The sequence below is a fragment of the Vidua macroura genome, chromosome Z, assembly GCF_024509145.1.
Source record: "Vidua macroura isolate BioBank_ID:100142 chromosome Z, ASM2450914v1, whole genome shotgun sequence".
Lineage (NCBI taxonomy): Eukaryota > Metazoa > Chordata > Aves > Passeriformes > Viduidae > Vidua > Vidua macroura.
In genome coordinates, this window is record NC_071611.1 from 31,290,224 (window position 1) to 31,316,305 (window position 26,082).

The window sequence follows — 26,082 nt, forward strand, 5'->3', positions numbered from 1 at the left end:
CACCAGATCTCTGCAAGATGCTTCAGGTAAGTCCTTATAAGATCTTAGAGGCAGTTTATCTAACTGTTCTGATCAGTGTCTTCCTCAGTCCAAAGAGAAACATGAATGCCCTTCCCACTGAGGGTGGCATATGGTGCTCTCTCACTCTCCAGACTAAAACAGATCTATGACTCCTCCAGCATTTTCTTCATGACTACCACTGCTACTTTGCAGTACACCTGCCATCTGAAGATGCACTGGAAGATGGTGAGGTTTTGTGACTTTTTAAGTGTTTGTGACTCTTAATAAGTTGTGGATGTAACTACAGGCTTGCACAGTGCATACTTTCATAAAGGAAAGCCATTGGGTATCCACATTTCTGCATCATAAGAAAAGATATCCATTATGCCTTTTGCAACACTGCTAGAAAAACAAATACATGACTGGAGATTTTTTTTTCTTGTTTTTTTTGGGCACATTTTTTGTTTTGTTTTGGTTGGGGCTTGTTTGTTAGTTTAGCTTTGTTGTTTATTCTTTCTGCTTCATTTCAAAAGCCTGATTTAAAATGCCTGATGTGTCCTAGTCTTACACATATGGGAGACCACAGAAGTGTCATTAACTATGAAATATAACAAAGATTTCTGTTTGATTGATTAGTAATTAGCTTATGCAATTTCTTTTTCAGGAATTTTCTGACAGGCATGTTGTCAATGAAGATGCTCAGTTTCAATACCAATCTGTTTGTGTGTGGAAACCAGCTATGACAAGACAGTACAAACTACATGCCACACAATTAAAAATCTGTTGCAATTCCCAGCCTATTCTTCTTACCCTTTTTTTCTCCAAAAATTAAACTAAATTAGCAAGTTCTTACATTTGATAAACTAGTCACTTCTAAATTTATTGAAACCATTATTTAGAAAGAGGCAGTACTTATTTTAATCCATTTGAAACTTATCTTGCCTATGGCTCCTTTCCTGAGTGTCTCAAACAGCATGTCTGTCTCACAACTATTTTCCCATGGTTTACCTTGCCTTGAGCATTAGTAGCTATATCTTCAGTTTCAAAGTATCTTCTTAATCTCTGGACTGTTTAACAAGCATAGGTGACATAATTGTCATGGGGAGAATGGGAACAAAAACAACCTTATTTGTTTAAAATCAGATGGGGACTCCAAGCAGGCATAACTGTAACATATTCCCAGAAATGTGTTGAGTACCTCTTTCCCTTGATTATCCATTTCTTTACTTTTATTTTCCTGCTTTTCTTCCCAATCCATCTGCAGAATGTTTTTATAAAAATAAATAAATGAAAATCCATTAAAGGATTAGGTTTCCACAATGTATTGTTCACTGCATGTAATGTGATCAAGAATCAATTTTAGAAAGTAACTTCTTGGTATAATTTTACTGTAGTTTTGCATTCCTTGAGTAATGTCATATCTGTCAAGGTAGAATAGACTGTGGATTTGTTATAATTAATCATAAAGCTCCCTTTTCTAGTCTTTCATTTTTCTTCATATCTCAGAGAGTGGCAGAGAAAGGGAAGAAAAACTGCTTCACTGTTAGGAAGGTTATGCAATTTAGTGGCTTTTATGGGAGTCTTTGTAGACACTGGCATAAGAAATACAAGAAGGAACAGGAGGAAAATGTAGATGGTTGGTTTTTGAATAGGGAGAGGTGAGCTTTCAATGGCTTCCTCAGAAGTTTTTTACATTTCTCTTTCTCACTCTGACACTCAGTTGCTTTACAAGTTATGCCCTGAGCCTTGTTGATCTGAGTATGAAATAAACAAAGTAACTCAAGGGCTTTGATTTGAAGGTCAGTTCTCATTCCTTCACCCAGGTGTACAATCTTTGTAATGCATTCTCACAGCAAAATGTCTGCAAACTGGCAAAATTAGTTGAAGCTTTTGTCTGAACATAGCAGAGAGAGAACTCTTTAACAGCATCCCTTTCCCTCCAGTGGAACATGGCAGCCCATGAGCTCCTAGAGTGTGATGATTTAGTAATGAAGAAATAGGAAAATTATATGATAGAGAGCTATTTATACATCTGTGTCACCGCATGCTGCTTGGATAAAGAGTCTGTCTCTTTCAGGTTCAAAGTACAAACCAGCAAGTACTCAAGCCTACACCAAAGATCTTATTTTTTCTTACCCTTGCAGATGTTGTGCTGCACATGGTGTGTGGAGATGACACAGACAGCTACATCTTCATTAGCACCAAAGAGTTTCCATAGGCTATATTGGTTTATCTTTTTATCTTGCTTATTTCTAAAAGCCCAAAACAAACTTTTAATCAGGTAAAATCCTTGTTGATTATTCTGATTCAGAAATGGTGTAACATGTACTTATTGTTATTGATCTTCCTACTGGTTACTGGTCTAAGCCCTTCTGGTGGATTGCACCACAGCATGCACCTGTCAGCTTGGCCAACTGTAGCCTAACCAGCACTGGGCAGGTGTTCTGCAAAGTTAGTGTTCACTTTGTTGACTTTTGGTTTTGGTGGTTTTTGTTTTTTTGGTTGTTTTTTTTTGGTTTTTTTGGTTTTTTTTTTTTTTTTGGTTTTTTTTTTTTTGTTGTTGTTGTTTTTTTGGTTTTTTTTTTGGTTTTTTTTTTTTTTGTTTTTTTTTTTTTTGTTTTTTTTAATGATACATGTTAGAATCCTTCTGGAGTAATGGAGTTCCTACTCTCTAAAAGGAGCCTATGTTTCCAGACATGTTTATGAACCCAGTTCATGGATAAGGCTGTGAATACAGCATGCTGTTCTGGCCCAGGAACAGGAAACGGTCCCATTGCCCTCTGGCATCCTAAAAAGATTGCTACTTCCTTTAGCTTTGTCTGTGTGAGTTCCTACAGGATAAAATTTTAGCTCCCATCACTGTCAGTAACACATACATGTAAAATTTGACTTATGAAAGATTTAAAACAGTTGGTAGATAGCATCTGAATTAGAATTCTCAGCTGTGAAAAGCTGTAAGATGTAGGCTCCAGGACAGCCACTGTCCAGCTCTTTTTTCCATACACAGTTTTTAGACATGGGGCAGACTAAAATGAAAAATCTGCTGATTCAAGATTATGATTTTTGGAAACAGGCTGGCCAGGGGTACTTTGGTTTTCTCATTATGTTCAGTCCGGCTTCTTTGGCTGACTGCAATGCACTTTATGCGGGTGATTTAATTTTCTTTCCTGGTATAGATTGAGTTGCAATCAGCCTGCACTCAAGCAGTCCTCATCACTGAGGAGATGAGTCACTACCAGTTTTCATTTGAGAAGCCCAGTGTGTATATAATAAAGTGCATTATATATGCATGTATGCATTCTAAGTTTATTTGTATTTACATTATATTCTACATGTGTTTACTATATACATTACACAAAAAGTTTATATTATACATATATAGTAGAATATATATATTACATATGTATATTATATATGTATGACACCATGACACTGCTTCTATTAAACATTCCCTTTAGTGACATTTTTCATACACTTATTTCTTATACTTATGCAATAGTCATTATTCACCCTACGTTTGTCGCCCCTTCTTCCTTCATTCCTGCCTAACATCAATCTCAGAGGCAAAACAACTTCCTATGGACCTAATGGTTTTAAAATTGTTACTTGAGATATGTGGGTTTACATGGAAAGTTCTCTATCTGAATAGGTTGGTCATATTTGCAAGAGTTCATCAAATTCACTATTGTTTAAATGCCAAAACTGGAACTCAACATGTAGGTCAATACATAGCTGTTGAAACAGGCTGACTTGACAATAGCAGAGTATGTTGTGGTGGCAAGAAGCCATGCAAACCCAACAGTGACTACTCATTTCTGTACAGTCACCTGCAGTCTGTGTCCCCAGACAGAGGGGAAACCTCAAGCAAAACTCAGCTCATCCAGAGAGATACGAACAGGACTGAGTCATGTTCTCACCTTGTCCCATAGAAAAGTTGATGATACATGTCTGAGGAAGAATTCCTTTGTGGTGCTCTGGAAAGTCACAAGGGGCCATCCATGGTGTTCTGGAAGAGACCTAGGAAGAAAAATTACCAGAAAGCCTCAGCTAAATGAAAGGCATTGTTCTGGCTCAGAGGATTAGAAGAAGCAGCAATATTTTCTGCAGCAATCAGTAAGAAAAGTCTGAAAGTAACTCCAACAGGAAAATGAGAGGGGGCATAGAAGGCCCTTCTTTTGTCAATCCAGCTGCCCAACACAGTGCTGTGACAGCTTGCAGCAGAACCTGCCTCAGACAGGTTTGGCAGTTGTGACTCAGAACACTACTACAAGTGCACAGGCAAACCAGGTGTTCTCCAGAAAAGTAAAGCTTGCAAACAAAATCTGGGTTACCTTGGCATCTCTTCAAGATTGGTGTGCAGATATCTGTTGGTGTTCAGATAATCTGTTATTGTACTGTGTCAGTAAAAGCACCTAACACTGTTGCTGGACTAGAGAGTGGTTCCTGTGATTCTCCTGCTAATCAGCTGTTCAAGGCTTCAAATACAGCTCTAGAGAGCACTTATCTCTAAAAGACTCTTAAAGCATATGAGCTACTTGGATTCTAGTAAGGTAAAAAAATAAGGTAAAGCACTGGCTATCACTATTCATGGCAAGTACGGTTCTTCATTCATTATACACTAGTAGTTAACTCTTTAGCATCTTGTAAAGTCCATTGGGCTGTCTCCAGAGTCTATGTTTATCTCTTGTCCTATTCTTGGATGGGGCATGTAGGGAACTGAAAAGATTACTTAAATTTACAGTAAATATCATGTGCAGCTCTCACATGCTAAGTGAGAAAACCTGTCTGCTACTAGCTCCCTCTTTTACAATGTAAATGTCTCTGACTTGCTCTGTGTCTCGGTTTTCTTTGTGTGTGTAGGGCACAGCTGTCTCCTTTATGCTGCCTTTTTCCTGCTGCATATTAATGATTTACCTGCCCTGAACAGGTCAACCATTATTTCTGTCCTCTCCCAACCCTCACACACTTGCTTGATGGTTCAAATTACCTTTGCTCCTGAAGTGCATGGAAAGCAAGGATTCTTACTGTCTTTATCGGCTCCAAAGAAAGAAAAGCTGTTGATGCTAACACTGTTGGCATCAAATGTGTTAGAGCTGTTAGTTTGTATCGGGTTATTGTTTTTTGGCTTGCTTTTCTTTTTCTCATGAATGACAACAGCTGTGTATTTTTGAAGCCTATAGGTAACCTACTTTTTATTGCTATGCACCCCAGTGTCACATTTTTCTCACTCAAGGCAGCCCTATCAGGCATGGCAAAACAGATTTTTCAGCACAGGAGGAATAATAGTTGGTGACTAAGCCACATCCCTCTGGACAAAATCAAGACTTACTACTCTTCAGGTTCCAAAGGGACTCTGAGCAGGGATGTGGTGGTTTCTAAGGTTTATTTGGTTTATTTGTGGTTTTTCTTGCCCAATATTTTAGGGAAAAAAAAAAGTTTGAACCAAGAAATAAAAAATGATTCTAACTTCTGAATACTGAAGGGAAAAGGGGATGATTTAATTTTGTTATGTTGGTTTTCCCCTCCTAGGTGAGACATACAGTATTGCTCAATGGTTTATCATATTTTGACATATCCCTTTTGGCCAAACCCTATGATCTTATTAAGGTGCTCTTTCAAAAGCCCAGGGATTTCATCATCTGTCATAATCCTAACAATTCCAATAGAAGCATGAAGCAAATCCTAAAGGACAAGATCCTCTTCCTACTCTCCACCCTAATCAATCACTCAGTGTTATGGAGCTTCTGTGGGATCTCTGTTACAAGCTAAGTTTTCCACATCCCACCATCTATTTGTCAGCCTCTCATAATGTTTCCACACTTTTAACAAGCTTTCTATGCTGGTTCTGCCTCTTGTTATCACAAACTTCAGGTTTGAGCTTTGAGCTTGTTAGTGTCCTCCAACTCAGAGATTCTTTATGCATCTCTGCATTGACATTGACCATGTATTCATTTCACAGTGTTAGCTCACAGACCCTTCATCTTGTGCATTTCTGTACATCATCAAATGAGTTTGCCCGTTTTCTTCAAGTTGCCTTCATATCCTCTCCCTACTCCTTGTTTTTGCAGTCTTTGACTCAAGCAATCATCTCCATGCTAACCATCTCAAAAGGCTGTCATTTCTAGCCTTGTATGGACTAAAGTGATAGACCAACTAAAATGGAGCACCTGTTTACACACTAAAAATTCCTGGTTACCTTTCTTTGTGCTCTATACTTCTCTAGATGGGAGTCACTGGGGACGGTTACTGTCATCCTGAGTATCCTCTATGAGAGGAGTACTGCATTTTTTTTGGGGTGGGAGTGTTCCCTAAAGCAGTGAGCCAAAGCTGACTAGTTGTGTTTTGTTTTTAAAAAAGGAATGTTTACGTTTTCCTGGTTTTGCCTTGCATGACACTTAGTTGCCACAGATCCCAAAGCAGCACCAAGAAGCCATGTTGCAGTTTTCCCTTGTCCATGCTAGTGAAATTGAGATCTAGGGGCATCTGGAGAACCCCTTAACACCACACCAGTGGGTCTCACAATAGTTAGAAAACCAGTTGACATAGGACCACCAAACAGTTTAGCTTGTAAGGGACCTTGAAGGGCACCTATTTCCAACCCTGTGGGGATGAACACCTTTCCCTAGACAAGGTTGTTCAGAAGCCCTCTCCAGGCTGGCCTTGAACACTGCCAGGGATGGGACATCCAAAACTTCTCTAGGCAACTTGTTCCAGTGTCTCAACACCCTCACAATGGAGAACTTCTTCCTAATATCCAATCTAAACCTACCCTCTTTCAGTTCAAATCCATTCCCCCTTGTCATATCGCTGCATGCCCTTGTGAAAAGTCCCTCCCCATCTTTCCTATATGCCCCTTGAGGCACTAAAAGGTACTATAAAATCTCCGTGAAGACTTCAGGCTGAACAGCCCCAACTCCCTCTGCTTTTGCTCACAGGGGAAGTGCTCCAACCCTCGGATCGCACTTGCGGCCTTCTCTGGTCTCGCTCGCGAAGGTTCCTAACCCTTAGCCCTGACACCCGGTCGAGAGAGACGCGCATGGCGGCCGGGGGCGGCCTGGGGCGGTCCGAAGGCAGTGCAGGGGCGGAGCGGGCGCTGCCGGGGCGGAGCGGGCGCTGCGGGCCGCCCCCTCCGCGCCCTCCTGCGTGCCGCGCGGTGCCGCCGCGCAGTTGCCGCCCGGCGGTGCGCGGACAGGTGGGGCGCGCTGCCACGTGAGTGGATCCAGCGGGAAACCGGAGCGCGGGGCACCGCGGTGGTCTTGGGAACAGGAGCCTTCGGCGTTCTTCCGCAGGGTCTGTCCCGCGCTGGGGCGTGCAGGGCTGGGCGGGACGGGACGGGTCTCTGGCTGCCTCCTGCCCACCTTCCTTACAAACTCCCTGGTTGCTCCCGCGTGCCTCTTCTCTCTTCCGCAACCCCTGGCTGTGCCGCGCTGAGACTTTTTACTCCTCACCTTCGTCCTTTGGGTGCACCTGCATCCCTGGTCCCTCTCCCTATCTGCACCCTCCTGTACCACACTTCCAGACTCTCAGGCAGTGCTCTCTGGTGCTTCCTCCTCCAACCCCACTGAGTGTACTTCACCCTTCAGTGCCTAGCTTCCAAGCTTTCTGTCTATGCCCTACACCGCACCGTGTCTGTGCCCCCTAAACCCTTTCACTGGGTCTGGCACTAAGCAGTACTTGTTCCTCCAAACCCTCTGGCTGTGCCCCACACCTCCCGGCGCCTGTCTCTCAAGGACCTCTGGCTATGCCTCACGTGAACAGAGCTCTCCTTCCTGTCATGAAGAACAAGTTACTTTGTGGCATGTGCATGGCCCCACTGCATCAGGGACATTATTGTTTAAAAATGCTTTTTTCTTCCCACACCTTTTGCTCCCAAAAGGTGATCCCAGGCATCTAGAAATGGAGGTTTTTCTCTTCAAAGGTGAAGGTCAGAGACAGTCAGGGAAGAGGTGTGGCCCATGTGCTTAAGATGGTGATATTAAAATGTAGGGCTGGAGGGGTGATGTCTAGCCAGGGGTTGTCTGGCAAGCTGGAAGGGTGGCTATCTGTCTTGCTGCCTTCCTCTTCTTTGGAGACAGGTCACTTTTGCTGCCATGTGGGGCAGGTCTGTCCTTAAGGACTGGCCACATAGGCAGTGAGGCCAGGAGCCAAGGAGGCAGGTCAGTGCCAGCTGGGGGGGGGGGCGGTGTTGATGAGGCTACATTGGAGCAGGCTCTTAGACTTGTCCTTTGCAACTGTAGATCTCATGTATATTGTTATAGAACTGTAACTTTGTGGATTTGTAAATACATTTTGAATTGAAACTTTGGTTGGGTCTTGGATGTTGCTGTCACCAAGACAGACTAGTATGATGCTTGAAAAGTCATAGTGAGGCAACAAACCAGCTCTTACTGATTTTTTTTCCCACTTAGATAGGAAATCAAGGTGTGTTAATTAAAGTTGTTCAGACAAACCAGAAAACTTACAGTGATGTATGGATACTCTCTTCCTTACTTCATTGTAATTCAGTTTTTCCCAGACCCATGTGTAGGTCTGTACTGAACACTACCATGTGGGAGAAGTTTCAACAAGTTTTTCTGGTTGTTGGGAGCAGCCTGGGACTAGCATGCTGCCTGACTTATTCTGCTGCTCAACACTCGGGGTGCTGCCTGGAACGCACTCAGGCTGCCTTGGAGCTGCCTCAGGTAGAGGTAGAATCATGGTGTATTGACATGGCATTAGGCAGTGTGGATATACCCTGAAAATACTTCCTTGAGGAGTGTGAACACTTGTACTCACATGTTTACCTGAAGAAAATGTAGAAAGACCTAGGATTTGAAAAACTAGAGGAACATAAGCTTGGGCACTGGAAGAGCTTGCCCAGAGAAGCTATGGATGCCCCATCTCTGAAAGGTGGAGGCTGGATGAAGCTCTGAACAACCTGGTCTAGTGAAAAGTGTCCCTGGCCATGGCAGGAGTTTGGAACTAGGTGATCTTTCCAACCCAGGCCATTCTATTATTCTTTGAAATTTTTGCTAGGCAGCACCTCTGTTGAAAATACAGGGAATAATGTAACTTTATGGTATTTCAATATAATGTGATCTTTATATTAAGTATTTATTAGTAGAGCAAGACAGGTTCTGGTACAGGAAGCAATATTCATGGAATGTGTTGGGAAAGATGCCACAGCATTAGTCAAGTACAACAAGCCAAATAGGATTTAACTCATTATGAAGCTCATGAAATACCATGAAATGCCTATCAACTAGTGGCATATCAGTAAAAGAACTAATCAGGGGCGTTTTTTAATCTTGACATGACTTGATGGCCTTTGCTGAGTGTGCACCCCTTGCCTCTCTGTGCCCTTCCTGGCTTTGTTTCTCTCTGCTGCAATAAACTGGGAATCTTTTTTTTTTTCCTCACTGTGAACTTCAGCTCTTCCTCTTAAAGCTTCTTCTGCACAGTGTGTCTGTATTAATGCTTGTCTTATCTCTTCCTCTGGCCTGCCTGTTTCTGGTTGCCTTATGCACAAATTTCTGGAGGTGTGGGCAGCTGCAGAGCAAGGCAGAGGCACAAGCAGTGCATGGGATGGGCATGTGTGGGGTGAGGGAAGTGGGAGGATGTCACCTCTGTGCCATGTTCAAGGGCAGGAGGTGGAAGGGAGCCAAGATCCCTTTATGGATCTTCAGTAGCTGCCTGTGAAATCATGTTTGTTGTACTGTGGGTCTAACTTGGCAGACTTCATGTGGCATCTCTCCCTGCCTGATGACTGCCTCAGCATGGCTGTCAGAGGCTGCTGCCCCATAATTTTCCTGGTGAAGGCTGGTGTGAGCTCCCTTGTCTGCCCCAGCTGAAATAAGATGGTTTAGCTATCAGTTATGGGTTAAGACCAATGATGTTGTTCTGTCTGAAGTGGATCAAGGACAACTTGTAAAATATGGATAGTAGAGCTATAGTATATAGGCAAATATGAATAGATGGGATGTTGACATCTTCAGTGGCAGAGCTTATCTTATACAAATAATGTTGTAGTCCAACACTCATATTCACTTCAGGCTAATGGATGTCTGAAACTTTAAGCTGCTTCTCAAAGCCTGGGCAGCTGGAAAGGAAGAAATACTTGTTCCCCTCACTATTCCTCTGTCCCTCACTGCAGCTCTTCACTGTTCTGGTCTTCTTTCATGAAGTCACAGCATGTGGCACACGGGCAGTGTTTTTATCAGTTTCTTGTTGTCCAAGTATGTATTAAATTCAAGAAATGGCAGACTTAAGTATGTTTTCCTCTATTGCAGTTTATGGATTATTAACTTCAAAGAGCAGTTTTGGTAGGCCTGTCTGAGTACTTAAAGGGAAGTTGGTCTATGCTTGATAGCTGCCCCGAAAGCTGAGTGGTTACTCTGCATTGCTCCACAATGCTGGGAGCAAGTCCCATGTGCTTGCCCTGGGACCTCACCCACTACCGAAGCTCACTGCTGCTTGTAAAGGACAAATGCCGTCTAAAGGGTGGAAATTAAACCTTTTACTCCTAAAAAAGATGAGATTATTAGAACAAAAGAATGAACAAAACAAGTAGTTACTTTTGTAAACCTATTGTACCTTTTTTTTAAACAGTTCCTTTTAAAAGGTACCTCTAAAGCTAGAGGATCATGCAGTAATTTAAGTGCCTGTTGTCACATTTCCAGTTTGCCAAAAGTTTAGCCAAGTTGCCAGTGACATAGAAGTTAAGAATTTTTTACTATGTATATGAAATTTAGTTGAAATCCAAAAAGTAAAATGTTAAGTACATGAGTTTACACTGCTGAGAGACACCAGAATAACTCAGGTGTCTCTTACCTTTACTTGTCTTTGGTTTCAGTGTTTAATGCTGATCATTGACATGGAAATATTGAATAGTTAGTTGGTTTTGGTTTTGTTTTTTTGGTCAGTTTGGGTTTGTTTTTTTTTTTTTTTTTATTGTTGGGTTTTTTTCTATTTTTACTGAATTCACAAAGTAAAATGCTTTCAACATGTCTGTCAATATGTCTTTTCTTTTTCTTCTGCATGTATTTTGTTATTTGTGTTCTGTCTGCTTATGACGGCTGCACAAAGCAATTTATCACTGAAGATGTTGATTAGGAAACACCTATAAGTGGTTCGTGAATGGAGTAATGTGAGATGAATAAACAGTTTAGAGAACCACAGATTTAAGTGTCTTTAAGTGTTATCTTGGTTCTTGATGAGAGTCTGAGGAATTGAATTTCAGTAGCATTTAATTTCAAAATCCTGAGGTAGCACACAAATCTCTTAAAAAAGCTACCTGTAAAACCTATCCAGCCCAAACCAAACTCTGGCTTCCAAGTGCAGAGAGGCACAGATCTCACAAGGAGGACAAATACAGGTGTCAGTAAACTATGAATCATCTTATTTGCTGGGAGCAATGGTATTCAGATTGCCCCTTTTAACTGTGCCAGGGTAAAAGCAGCAAACACATCAACCCTTATTTCCACTCCGCTTGTGATACCTACTTAGGCTGATGTTGCAGTTTCACCAACATTTCTATTATTCCACATGCTTTTCTTTGCATGTGCTTCTTGTGTCACTTTTCTTTTGTGCTGGAGTATTTTTCAGTGAAAGCTGGTACTAAGAAGCACTGAGGAACAGCCTGGGTTAAAAAATACCCTTTCTTTTTCTGTGAGGCTTGCTCTCCAGCACTGGGTCTGTTTCCCAATCTATTTTATTATGCAGCCAGAAAAATGGTTGTTCCAGCAGAAGTCAAGGGTGACACAGGAGCAGGTATGAGTAATGGGGAGAGAGGTTGATTAAAATTACATTGCTACTATTCAAAGTGCTCTTATAATTGCAAACTTACCCTGTAAACAGCCAGACTTGCTCTGCTTGAGCAGGCTGTGCTCAAGAGAAGCTGCTTGTAGCAGCTTTATGAATTCCTACATGCTGCCTGCCTGTGTTTAATTGTATTATGAATTCTTTGTAGTTTGGATTATGTTTTATATTGATATGGGCCTTGCACATTGGGCTCTGTGCCGGGAGCTTCTATTCAAAGACTTTTTTTTTAAAGCAATGCCTCACTGAATGCATGTGAATGTGAGCATAACTTTGTCTAGTGCACTGCAAAACCCTGTGCGAAGAAAAAGAAATAGGATGTACTATGCAAAAAGCTGCTAAATTTCAACAGGCATCTCATGGGCTCGAATTCAAGAGAATGCTACTATCCCAGTGATGGCATTCAGGGTTTATGGCTATGGCTGAGATAAAAATATAGCTTACTCTATTCCTTTTATTCTTTGTTTTCTAACAAAAGAAGGGGACAACTCTTGCTGTACTCTGACTCACAAAGATCAGTTTGTTGATTTGGAAATAATTTGCATTGTATCATCAGTCCTGAAATGACTTAAAGCAAAGTCACAAAAACCTGATTCAGTGGTTCTCTGCATGCTTTTAGGGTTTCACATTGGTACTGTGTTCTTTCTTTCAGGAAAGTTGTGACATTATGAATAGATGGAGATGGGCATGTGGAAATGTCTATAGTCAGTTCAGAGAAGTAGTAGCTGGTAAGGTTTCCTTTTGTACAGGTGAAAATTACTTGGATTCAGGTATATTGAGAACAGTGTGTTTTACAGTATTTGCATTCTTAACATCCACAACAATCTCTTTTGTATTTGTTTAAATGTACAGTTGGAAAAATTAGATTAAATACATTCTTTATAATTTTGTAGTCAGGGTTCTAGCTTGTTCAGCGCTGAAGAAAAAAAAATCACTTTTTAGTCATTAACTGTACAGAAGGGGTGTGACAAGCTTGATGAAATTATTATTACTATTATTATTACTGCAGAAGTGCCCTGTCCCCCTTTGTCTCTTGTGAATGAGAATTGTAGAATATACAGTCGACCAGCCAAGAGGATAATGAAGTAAACTCAAATGTTCATTGTCAACTTTGAAATGAAACCTTTCATAAAACTACTTGTAAGGTGCACTTCTCAAAAATCTTGTTACAATCACTCTCATTATTTCTGCTGTGCTGACAACGTTGTTTCTGTAGCACCCATTGTTCTGTAACGAGTCAGGTTGTTAAGGAGTTTGCTTAAGTTTGTTTTTACATGAAAAAGGAAAAAACTTTAAGACAAGGCTGTAAATAGCCTCATGCCATAGCTCTGATGTTTAGGAAGTTCACTCAGTTTAACTTCTAGCTAGGAGCATGGCAGAATTTAGAAAGAGATAAGGGAATGTAAAATACAGGTTTAGAATAGAATACTCTGTGCTTCCTTCAACTAGTCCTTTAATGACTGCTTGAAATCTTAAGGGGTATTGTCCATCTGAATTTCAGATTATCCTGAAACAGCTTTTTGTAAACTGAAGTGACCCACTTGATCAATTAGGGAAGCTTATCAGGAAGTTGTGGAGAAAGTGTTCCTGAACATGGACTAGGCATTGCTGAGTTCCGGTTTGCTTTGGAATATTTCCCAGTTTTGAAATGAGGTTGCTATTTTATTTTAAACCTGAACATCTCATATACCCTATTTGAACTACATTTAAAAGTATGCAATGGAAAATTGCCTCTGGAGGTGTGGAAATTGTGCAATCTGGTGTTCTTGCTTTTATTCTGTAGAGACTTTACGCATATTGTTGTAAAATATGATATTTCATCAGTTGCTTTCATCCAAGGTGCTGAAGCATCAGACAAAACTTGATTGAATCTAGAAAGACTTTTGTGGTAAGTGAGGGAGTCACTTTCACAGACTGTGAAATTATATGACCTTGGCTCATTCTTTGGGATGACTGCAGTGGAAAGAGATCCGGTCTTCCTTTCCAGTTAGTGGGATGGCATCATGCTTTTTGGATATGGTCAGCTGGATGAACCTGCACCTGAATAATGTATATATAAGACAAAGAATGTGTGTAAAAGCAAATTGTTTGGTTTAAATGTGAGCAATAGAGTCATCCTGAAGTGAGGCAGAAGCAAACCACATTTGCTTTCCTGATGAGGTCTACGGTGTTGCTTTAGGTTCAGAAAGGGGGGGTGTGGCCTGCTAGTTTTGCATATTAACTGGAATATTGAGCCAGCACACAACACTTTGGGTTTGCTTACAGTTTTGCTGTGTTAACTGGTAGAAGACATGCTCCTTTTTTTCTGGGGACTGAGAGTTCCATACAGAAAGTGAACCAAACCCACTGACTGACCTCTTCTGCAAGGCATTGAAACCTGCATGTCAAAAATACTAAGACTTTTTTTGATAACTTGCTTTTGATAACATAGCTATACGTAAGTCTAATTTTCTTTTGTACTGGAGACAGTCCAATTTTCTTCTGTTTTAGTGCTGTAGCATGCTGAGTGGACTGTTAGACACTTGTCTGTTTCTAGTATACTGGTGTTTTAAAGGAACATTAGTATTAGGCTGAGTACTCTGCTGCTTGCCAAGCTTCTTTGTTGGAAGTATTATTGTCTCTCTGATGTTGTTGTACGTCCATTGTCTAATGCACTTTGTTGATGGGATCTCTTTTTTATTTTTTTTTTTTTTTTTAAGCTGTTTATATTTGGCAATCTTTCAGGATTGAACAGAGGACAAAAAAAGTGCAGTTGCCTTGCCCAGACATAGCTGGTTCATCCCTACATGCTGTCTGGATGAGCTGTTGTATTTTAAGCTGCAGAGATGTCTTGTGGTCCTGGGTGGTCTCCAAATGATTGGAAAGATGGTAAAAAGTGCATTCTATTTTGATAGTGGAAAATATTCATAGAAGATGGAAAAATCCTTACATACCTGTGATTAAACTTGCACATAGATGTGTTGTTTGATTCTGCTTCTCTGTGAAGTTACCTTTTAGTGTTCCAGGCTGATTTAAAAAAGCTTTTGAGTTATAAACTCATGGCCTTCACAGTGCTGCTTTTGGTGCTGTTCTTGAGCTTCCAGAAAGTGCAAAATAATGAAGACTTTTAGAAATCCCTATTAGCAGAGGAACTGAGGTCTAGATAACTAGATCTGGAGTAGAAGTATGCCTTCACAGCTGTGTACTTAAATCTGTGCTACTGTCATTAATGTATCTTTGCCCATAATACCAACCTCTGTTTTGCATTTTGTTCTGCAAACTCCTGCACATTGATTTCTTGGAATTTGAATGAAAAATTTATATATTTTTAAGGTTGGATTTTTATAACAAGATCTGGTTTAAAAAATCCTGTTAGATACTTTTGCTGATCAAGCCAGTTAAAGTTTTTAGGTAAGGGATAGTTTTGCTTTCATGCAAGCTGTTGAGGTTAGGCTGTGTTCTGATTACTGTCCATATAACATTGTGTTGCCTGCACAACCTTTTTCTTTAGTCTCTATAGGCCTTTGCCTGCTCTGGGTCACTGTGTCTGGATGTTTCCTCACTCTAATGCTTAGGCAACCATGAATATTCCTATTCCATACTGTTTCTTGAGTTCTGACCTCCAAGTCTGTCGTAAGAACCCTTTGAAAGTCCGGCACTTCCATAGTCCTTAGAAGGGTATCTGCATAGCAAGTGGAAAGAGTATTTTTGGAACTGCCGGTAGTACTGTGTGAAAGCAGAGGTGCTCCCATTCTTGTGTTCACCCCATGTGCCCAAGCTGTCAAACTGGATCTGCCTCCAATGGGTGAGTCATCTCAGAAGGACAAGGTAATGGGGAAAGTTATCAGGCAAGTAGTGTAAGCAACATGCAAGATGACTGGAGCTTACTCAAATTTTGAATATAATCAAATGGAGGTTTATAATGTACTAATTTCCATGCATTCATCTCTGGATTCAACATATAATCCCAGTGCAAGTGGCTTTGACTTCAGATGAGCCTGTGGGGTAATTTCCTCCAGTTATCCTTAAACTTCAGAGGCCTATTTGCTGTCCATTTCCATTCTGCACCCCATTGTGATACCTCCATTGAGTATGGGGTATGATAGAAACATCTGGCTTTTCCATTTCAGAGACTGTACAGAGACTGTATTTCACTTTTTCCCTTCCACAGTAACTTTGGTCAGGTGTAAGTATAAGCTAATTACCTATATATATATATATATATATATATATATATATATTTTTTTTTTTTTTTTTTTTTAAGTGGAGATCTTCTTTGGGATGCAGAAATAATAAATGGAGTGACAGAAGAAATTTACTTTACTCCTCTATTTAGTTGTTCTGACTGAGAGGCCTGTGTCTCCAAACAGTAGTATAATGTGCCTTCATGGGTTGTCTGATACTAATACACATGAGTGTGTTTCATAGTGATTAACCAAACCTTTCATCATGCTGAAGAATGTTAATTTAAACAACAACAACCTAAGTCCTGTATACCTCCCTGCATATCCCTCAGTGATTTGAAACTTCTAGCTGCAGCTGTATAAATTACCAGCTCTGGACTGGAAGGATTTAGGATGTAGCAGTGTAGTTGCTTCCTGGAGTGGTCCAAAAAGTACATGTGCCAAGACTGGACGTGGGAGCAGCAGCTTTTTTAATGATACTGTCAGCATGCTTTCTTGGATAGGAGGAGTGTTCTGAGACTTTAGTTTAAAAATCACTTAGGACATTTCCTTTAAAGTAGCTTTTGTCACCTCAAAGTTCTGCCATCACCTGTCACTATGCCGCTGCTGCCCGTGTCACACTTCCAAAAGGTCACATTGCACTGTGCGAGACTGCCAAAGGTGCCAGCACAGCTGGCTCCTGCTCTCTTGGAAGAGCCTCCCAGGGAGGGTGCAGTTGCTGATGTTTACAATGCTCAGCAGCATGTCCACTATGCTGCATGGAAGCTTAAAAAGAGGGGGCAGGGAAGGGAGGGTGTCAGTTCTAGGTCAGCTGCCTTCAAAATTTATGCCTGCCTACTGCAATGCAAGCAAAATAGGAGCAGAAGGAATGCATTATTTTGCTGCCTAGGATATCGGCCCAGGACCCAGAGGGTGGTGGGTAGGTTGAGCAAGTGCAAGGCAGTGGGAAACAATGGTAAAGCAAATTAGCTCACGTCAGCATGGGAGAGTGGTGTGGGAGCAGTTCAACTACAGTAAATTGCTGCGTTAGAGGGTGTACAAAATAGTATGTTGCAACTCTTGACGGGTGTTATCAGTATTACTACTTACTAATATTCTGAACCCAGCAAGGTTGGAGCTGGTGCAATAAAAATTCCATAAAATGGCATTGATTTTGCAATGTTGTTTTGCCATGGCAACTACAGTGACAAGAGCTGAGTGTATGCTATACACAAGATTTAACTATGGAAAAACACCTCTTCCTTTAATAATTATGAATATTTTTCACTTTATTTGCTCACCTCTTCTTTCTTAAAGTGAGTATTGTGTTCTTAAGGTAATTATTTACGTTTCTTTTTCCATTTCCTCTTCCTATAAAACTCCTTTCTGATGTGTTTTCATGTTACAAAGACAGCCCCATCTACCTGTCTTTGTCTACTGCAAGTGAAAATTATGGTCTATTTTTTTTTTTCCTAGTGCTGAATACCAACTGGTCCATTGCCATTGATTATTTGATTATGACATGTCTTTGGAAATAAAAAGGCTTGTCTGCTTTTTTTTCCATTGGCGTTGGCTAGGTTAGCAAGGTATACTACCTATGTAATGAGTCCTGTTCCCTTTTATTGTAAGGAGTCTTCTCTGGAAGCTGAAGTCTAGCTCTGCTTTTCTGTTTCTGTTTAGCTTCCAAGGAGTGACCCCCACCCCACAAGGAGTGACTATTTAATGACAATTTATGTTGTTGTTCTACTAAGAGGTGGGTAAACACAAACCAAGTCCTTGGTAGCAAACTGCTTCTATTGTGATTAATTCAATGTATGAGAGCCTTATATTCAGTTAACTCTTATGCATTAACTCTTAACTGTGAATTAGCATAGATGATATGGTGGAGCCAACTCAATGACTCAGCTTGCTGCTAAGAGAAGGGGATAGTCTCAGACATTAGATGCCTTTGATCCCTTTCATTCAAAGTATTTAGTTGGCATTTGCACTCCCTCTCTCTTTTTAGAACTTATGTATAAACTGAGTATTAAAAATGTTCTCTTTAGGCAGCTTAAAAAACCCAGTTTGTGTTATCTTTTGCAGTGCAGGTAAATAGCAGTCCTTCCCCTCTAGTTCAGTACAGATCTCTATATTCTGTTTTGCTTGGTTACTAATGATGTGCATACACTTTAGAAACACCACAGCTGTAAATAATTCTTACATATCCTTATCAGAAATGTCTCTACTATAGCTGTTTGTGGAGGAAAAACAAACAGAATGGGTAAGAGCTCTGTATGTTAGGAAGATGTTGGCTTGTAGATGAACGAGCAGGGAGCACAGTTAGCATGATTGCATAGCATGGCTGAAAATACTAGATTGTGTTACTGCTTTCTAGCCTTTAGTTCATGTTTTGTGAAAGTCTGTTTAAAATGATCTAAAGCTTAGTTGATCTGGTCTTTCAAGTAAATCTGAAGTGCTGCTTTCCTAGTTGCACAATAAGGTAAGAAGGAAACAGGAGAGTCTAAATCCTTTGGGAAAGGAGGATATTAACCTGGGTCAGATATGGCCCAGTTACTAAATCAATGATTACCAAAGGCTTTTGAGAAGGGTAATGATACACCATTATCTAATGGAAGTAAGGTTGCATTAACAACCTCATTTTGACTTCTAAGTGAAAGTTGTCATGCTGTGTGTGCCTCAGGATCACTGTGTATGTGGGTCTAGGTGACATTGTGAGCAGGTGTCACTGAGCTAGAATCAAACTCAAAAGAGCCAGGTGTAAGTTATGCACTGGGGCACCAAGGAGAAGAGCTGTTCTAAGCTGTATGAGGAGCCACTCACTGCAGCAGAGTCGGTAGGTGAGACTAGTTGGCTGAAGGTTGGCTGACATTTAAATGCTCAATAACAAGCTTTTGTTAAAGGCAGGGGAGCAGTGAAACAAGTTGAAATCTTAGGAACTTTACCCCTGCTAATATTGTTTGTTTTCTCTGAAACATTGGAAGCATGGGGAGAGAAAATTCGTGAAGATACAGCGATGTCCGTGGTGCTCAAATCCTAAGTGAAACTGAGAACTTTTTCCGGGATGTGCCCAGAGTCTCCTACTTGATTTAACCTGATAAGTAGATTCAGACTTGTAAAGAAAATTCCTTCCAGGCTCTGGTTGCAAGATCTATTTAGACTTGATAAGTCTTTCTCTGTGATGTAGAAGATTAGTCCCTAGGATCACTTCACATGCATCCCTGCAACCTCAGGTGGTATATTTAAGATACTGGTGATGATAGGTCTTTTCCTGCCTTACTGTAGCACAATGTAATTTTTGTGGCTTCACATCTCATATTGTAGAGTGTCCCTGGTGAAGAATGTGATGACTTTTTGAGGTGGAGCATGTCAAATGATTGACTAGTGATCTAGTACAGGATTGTCTATGAGTAGGCGGGACTGGATGATGATGTGGCCTCCCTACATGACTTCATTATCAGCTTAAAGGGATCTATGACAGGGCTGTTATTCCCAGTTTTCTCCCTTTCTGTGGCATTTCAGTTTGTGAGTTTTAATGTTTCCTTTGCACAAGCCAGTTCAGCCTTTCAAGTATGAGTTGACTGAGAAATAGTAACTTTTTTTCTTTCTCAAAGCCTAAGCTTTAATTTGGATTGGTGAACTGCTGTGGCTTATCCTGCAGCTGCCTGGTGGAGACCCACTGGCAGTGATGCTATGGGACTGGACTGCACAGGGAGCCATCCTCATTCAGATACTGGTGATTGGTTCAGTGTATGTGATCCAGGAGAGTGCCCATGTAATTCTGGCTGGGAGCTGGGTACAAAGCAGGGCTATACTCCTGAAATTGTTCCCATAAGAAGGGGATTTTCCATGCCTGTTGTTACTGTTCAGCTTTGCTGTGAAGTCTTCAGTATCTATTCTTTTAACAATTTATAGAGAGGTATGAAAGCAAATGCAAACTGGTCTTTATTTTACACAGTAGCAAAGTGGGAAATCATTGGACAGACAAAAAAACAATGTGAAATGTGATTGAAATGAAACCTGTTTTCACTAGTTTTGCTACTTAGAGTACTTTAGTCACATAGATGAATAACAGATTTTATGCTAGTTTAAAAAGCAAAGGATTAAATAAAGAGGTGCTATGTAAAAAATTCAGTAAGGGTGACTACACAAGATAAGCATTAGATATCTTATTGAATAGTTACAGTGAGGAATTTTAGAAAATGTTCTAATAAAGTTTCTAAGCTGCAGTAATCTGTTTTTAGGATGTCCACTGTCATCTAGCAGGGGCAGTGTTTATAAGCAATATTATCAAAAAGTCATCTAATTTTAAGCAGGATTTAGCAAACTTGCATATGAGATGAATCTCTCACAAACTGGGCTGGATGGTTAAGAGAAGGCAGCATAAAAAAGGAAAAGGTGACAGAAACTTCTCTCAGCAAAATCCATAACAACAGGTGACACCCAGCTAAAGTTTAAAACTTTGTTGCAGAACATGGGTGAGTAATCCGTGTAATATAATAGGCAGTTTGTAGTTACTTGCCATGTGACATAGGGAGTAATGTAGTTAAAATAACTGCAATTAAGTAACACACAGCCTTGGGAAATAGGAAGGGCAGAGCTGGTATTTCCCAGGTAAATCTTAAGATACCATCTGTGAAATGTCCTAATTTAATTACCTTCTGAACTTCAAAAGCAGAATTAACAACAGTATACAAAGTGATTCTGAAACATGAAAGTTTCATAATTGTACCTGCCATTTCTTAAGCTACGGTTTTGAAATCAGACCTGCATGTGTCAATGTTGCTCTAGGCTCTCCCCCTCTTCCAGTGGGGTCTGCAGGGTAGGCAGTCCTCCACTCATCACTGTCTTACCGGGCTAGGTGTGATACTTCAGAAGCTTTGTTTTTGAGACCCATCCTAGGTGGAAAATAGAGCACTGAATTCTGCTCTGGGTTGTCATAATCTCCAGACGTTTCGTAAAGGATCACTGTAAAAGTATCTTGTCTGTCTTTTTCATAATAAGCTTTTTTTTCTAATGTGTATTTTTAATGTTAAGCGTTTTAAGTTCATGCTGAATTGAAAATTGGTTTTGGAGTGACAGAGCTTATATTAGATTGTTTCATTCTGGTTTTGTTGTTGCTGTTGTTGTTGGTTTGTTTTTTTTTTTTTTGTGTATTTTTTGGTGAAGTTCTTTTATGTGCTTATTTTATTTAGTAGCCATTAACATAAAACAATTTTTGTAAAATTATTATTTAAAAGCAAATCTTGATATCTGTTTTATTATTTTAAAACTATGTAGGGGAAATAAATAAGCATAAAAAATGGCAAATATCTTTCATGTAGGTTAACCAAAGGAATATGAGAAACTTATTGTTCTCATTTAAAAATTAGGAATATTTGAGGCATACCAGTAATTCCCATTACAAAAATCACTAATAGTTTTGTGAGCTAAGTGAACTTGAGCACTTCCAATAGCTTGTTTCCTTACCACTTCTGATCATCAGACATTCTCATATGGTTTGCTGTAGTATTTGTGGCATTTTTGTTGGTGTAAACAATCTTATCTGCCCTTGTCTCTCCAGTAAAGGTAATGGTACAACTTGGAAGTGGTTCTGCCAAGCTGTATGCCTTAGCTCAGCTGCAGTTAGTGGGCTTTTCCAGATGTCTGCTGACCTGCTGGCAACCAGGGCACAGCAGATTACTTTGCTCTTTAACACAAACACTTTCCTCCTTTGCCTCACTTATATCTCCTTTTCTTACTGTGGTGGAGGCACATTTGTTTAAAGATATCTTCAGAAATGCTGCTACACTGACTTCAACTTAGGTACACAGTGTTATTTCCACTGAAAAAAAAGAAAAGTAGTGCTTATTTCTTTTGAAGAGCTGAATATCTTGGATACATTTTTTAGGTGATTTTGAAAGTTGTTTTCCAATTGCATGTGATTGAGAGGACTGTCTCTGTTATTTAGAACTTTTCAAGCTGCCAGAATACTTACATGACTGCATTTTTGAGTTTATGTAAACTGTTTGCAATATATTGTTTAAAATGACCCAATTTTGAAAATGAGTCTGTGTTACCTAATTTTGAGAGTTTGCTACAAACTGGACAATCTATTGTGCATTTTAATGGCATTTTAAAATTTTGATATGAGCAGAAAGGGGAAGATTGGAAATAAAAGTGCTGATGTACTGATTCTATAAGTACATTAGCAGGTAGGTAAATCAAATATATGTTTTCCTGACTGAACTAGGGCTATACAAATGCATAACAGGCAGATGAGTTTATAGTATGAAGAACTAAAACTGTATATTTAACAAATGGCCTTCTCTGGCCCCAACTCTTTGACTCCTTAGGTGAACTCTTTCCAGTCTCTTAGAAGATAATTTCTGTAGCCAACTGCCAAACATTTTGGAAGATTGCATTACGGTCAAAGCATTATCAGTTTACTTCTTAACTACACAGTTGTACTATAAAAAACCAGTCTTTCAGAAATGGTTTGTTTTTTTTTTTTTTTTTGATGAAGCACAAGCTAGTTGTTTATCTTGTGTGTAGGTATGTGATTTCCTTTTTTTTTTTTTCACTCTTCCATTAAAAAAAGCAGGCCTTCATCATATTATTTTCCAGTGTGTATGAATATGTGTGAAGTAAGTGTAACAAGGTAAGACAAAATATTTTTCATGCTGCCATTAACTCTCCTGTTGTAGGTGGTTAACAAATAATTACCCTGAGAACCTAACATGAATGTAAACTGTTGTTCACAGCAGTGGATTTATGAAGGAAAATGGGGTAGCTAGGTAAGAAAATTGGTAGAATTGTAAAACACATTGAAAGTGAAATAGTAATGTCATATATAAAAGTTGGTTTTAAATAAATCTTTTAACAGTAAGAAAGTTCTGAACAGCACTGTCTTTCTTGCAGACATTATTTCTTAAAGCAATTGGAGTTAATTCACTGTATTTTGTTTACCTTTAGATTCAGATTCAGATCAGTCACTATTGAGTGGTGAGGCTGGGGCTGCTTTCTGTGTAAATCCTTCTCTCAAGTTACTGAACTTCAGAGTTACTGAACTCAAGAAACTTTCAGAAAAAGTTCAGTAACTGTGGTGGAGTTGCTTATTGCTTGACTATGAACAGAAAATAAATCTTGAAGGCTGAGAGCATCTGCTGTCTAAACTTTTGAGGACTGTTTTAAAGGAAGAAGAGCTGTGAGTGCTGGGGTCAGGAGAGTTGGGACAAATCCCTCACCATCAGTATGGCAAGGGCCAGATTCACTATTTTCATCATCTGCCTTTCTAATACAACTACAAGAAATCTATTGGAAATAGCTGGATTTCAGATAAAAGTTTTGCATTTGGCCTCAATGCCTAGCAGGCATAAGAGTTGCTATTCAAATGCTGACAGCACATTTGTCTGATTTCTGATGCAAAAATTAAAGTGGAGGAGTCAAGTGGGTAAATGTAAAGAATTGTGTATTTGTGAATTTGCAGTTGTTGAAAGACAACTGTAAGAGGGTGTCATAATCAACACCCCAAACCCTTTGTAGTGGGTTGACCCTGTCTGGGTGCCAGATGCCCACCAAAGCTTCTCTCTCACTCCCCTTCACAGCTGGACAGAGGAGAAAAAAATACAACAAAGGATTCATGGGTTAAGATAAGGATTAGGAAAGATCACTCACCAAACAGGCAGTTGCAACAGGCAACTCACAGGCAGAATAAACTCAAATTAAAGGTAATAATTGAATTTATTACTAACTAAATTGGAGCATAATAATGGGACGTAAAATGAGACCTGAAAACACCTTCCCCCCACCCCTCCCTCCTTCCCACTTCTGCCTCCTCCCCCTAGAGTGGGGCAGGGAGATGGGGAATGGCAGTTGTAGTCAGTTCATCACATATCCCTGCCGCTGCTCAGGGAGAGGAGTCCCTGCTCTAGCATGGAGTCTCCTCCCATGGGAGAACTTCTCCATGAACTTCTTCAGTGTGAGTCCATCCCATGGGCAACAGTTCTCCATGAACTGCTGCAATGTCACTCACTCTTCCATGGGGTGCAGTCCTTCAGCCACTGCCTGCTCCAGTATGGCCTTCTCTCTCCATGGGTTCACAGCTTCTTCTCAGGCATCTATGTGCTCCAGTGTGGGTGTCCTCCAGGGGTTGCTGGTGGATCTCTGCATCCCCAGGGCCCTCCATGGGGCTGCAGGGTCACACCTGCCTGACCATGTCTGCACCATGGGCTGCAGGAGAACCTCAGCTCTGGCCCCTGGAGGACCTCCTGTCCTTCCTTCTGTGCTGACTTGGGTGTCTGCAAGGGCTGTTCCTCTCACATGTTCTTACTCTGCCTTTCTCTGGTGGCAATTACAACTGCACAAACATTGGGTGTTTGTTTTTTTTTTCTTCTTCTTACATCTGTTATCACAGAGGCATTATCACCATTTCTAATTGGCCCAGCCTTAGCCAGTGGCACATATATCTTTGAAGCCACCAGAGACTGGCTCTGCTGGACACTGAGGAAGTTTCTCACAGGCTCTCACAGAAGCCACCCTGTAGCCCGCCCCCCACCAAAGCTTGGCTATGCAAACCAAATACACTGATACTATATGGTAATTGATTTAGTGCCAGAGTCTACATTGAATTTTCTGGATTTTTAAGAGCATGTCTTGAAGCAGATTTCTTGTTTAACTTCAGTCTTGGACAGCATGTTAAGCTAGCCAGTCTGAGTTGCAGTAATGCAAGGGTGGGAAAACTGAGTGGCAGTGAAATCAGTAAGCCAGTTTTCTTACCAAAAAAACAGTTAAATATATTATGATTATTTGTACTCAGTGAATATATTTGTTGAAAAATTGAGCCATGCTCTGCGCAAGGTTTCTGTGGGCTTTGGTTGAATTCTGTTATAACCACAGCATGAAGTACTTTAAGTTTGCCATGCCTTTTCTCTTGACAGACTGTTCTCATGTGTCTGAAACGGAAAGAATACTGGATTAAACGGATAATTTATTGTAATTGGTCTAACAATTTAATACAATGGTTATTTATAAAGTAAACATTTTTAACGGTTTCTCCCCAGCACCAGTTATGGCTGAATTGCTTGGCTGTCACAGTTGAGCACTCTGAAGTACCTGGTGTTCAGGACAGGATTGGATTTACGTGTGTTTGATATCATCCATAGTTGGCTTGTGGAGAAAGGTGACAACAATATTTATAATTTGCCTCTAACCATAAATTCCTTTCTGTCATGTGATTGCTAGAAACAAATGCAAGAGTGCTCCTCATGTTTCCATTAGTAAAGAAAGAGGATGCCCCCTACTTCTTGTTTTGTCAGCACCTTTATCAGCATAGAGTGCTGAAGCAAATATTGTAATATGAATACAGGATGCATGAAAATGGTCAGCGTGAAGGCAGTGACACTGAATTGGGAAATGCTGATGTTGGAGGATGATATTTCTAGAAAATGTGAACTTAAAAGAGACTTGCAGAGGGAATATTTTCCAAACATGAAACTGGTGGTGGTTTCAGATATTCAGAGATACAGGACAGAAGTGCAACCAGGGAAACAAGTGGGCAGCAAAATGAGAATGAAGTAGATCAGTTGAACTCTAATGGAGGCAGGCTTGTCTATGTTGCATCTTGCAGTGAAGGGTGAGTGTAGTGGTTAAAAATTCCTGTGAAATGGCAGTGAACAGGATGTACTTGTAGAAGTGGAAATAAGGGTGAAATTGTTTTTCTGGACTGTTAAGGTGAAGATAAATGAGAAGATGATAGTGGGGAGATCTGAGGAGAGCAATGCATTACCATCATGAGGGAAGAACTGGCTCTGTCAACCTGCAGCTGGCTTGGCTGGAGGAGATGCAGAATGGCTGCCAGAGGAAGGGAGCTGATTATCAAGGTGTGCTGCAGCCTGAAATAAGGAAAAACTACTACTAATAAAGGTGAATACAGTGTGAAGATTGTGCAGGGGTATTAAGAAAATTCCTGTGGTAAAGTGAGACACTGAGTTGGTATGAGAAAAACACCATCAAATGTGCTGGGATTTTTAAAAGGTATTTTCTAGGGGAAATGAGGCAAGAGAAGGGCTGATGAGTGCTTGATTGTGGGGCAAAAATCAGTATTAGTATAAGAATAATTCTCTGAAAAGTTTTACATAAGTAGGAGGTACTGCATGCAAAGTGGATG

At 40.3% G+C, this 26,082-nt stretch overlaps 1 protein-coding gene across 2 annotated transcripts in view; it reads left to right on the forward strand.

Annotated features, from left to right (window-relative positions):
• The first annotated feature begins 7,219 nt into the window (after positions 1 to 7,219).
• The window catches only part of ELOVL7 (ELOVL fatty acid elongase 7), a 31,374-nt gene continuing 12,511 nt past the window's right edge, over positions 7,220 to 26,082 (forward strand). The window contains exons 1-3 of one of the 2 annotated variants that reach the window (XM_054003173.1): positions 22,557 to 22,575; positions 24,977 to 25,095; positions 25,647 to 25,838. The gene's annotated coding sequence lies outside the window, so the exon portion shown is untranslated. Of the gene's footprint in view, positions 7,291 to 22,556; positions 22,576 to 24,976; positions 25,096 to 25,646; positions 25,839 to 26,082 lie in introns of those variants that run through there. The other variant, XM_054003174.1, reaches the window with a different exon arrangement.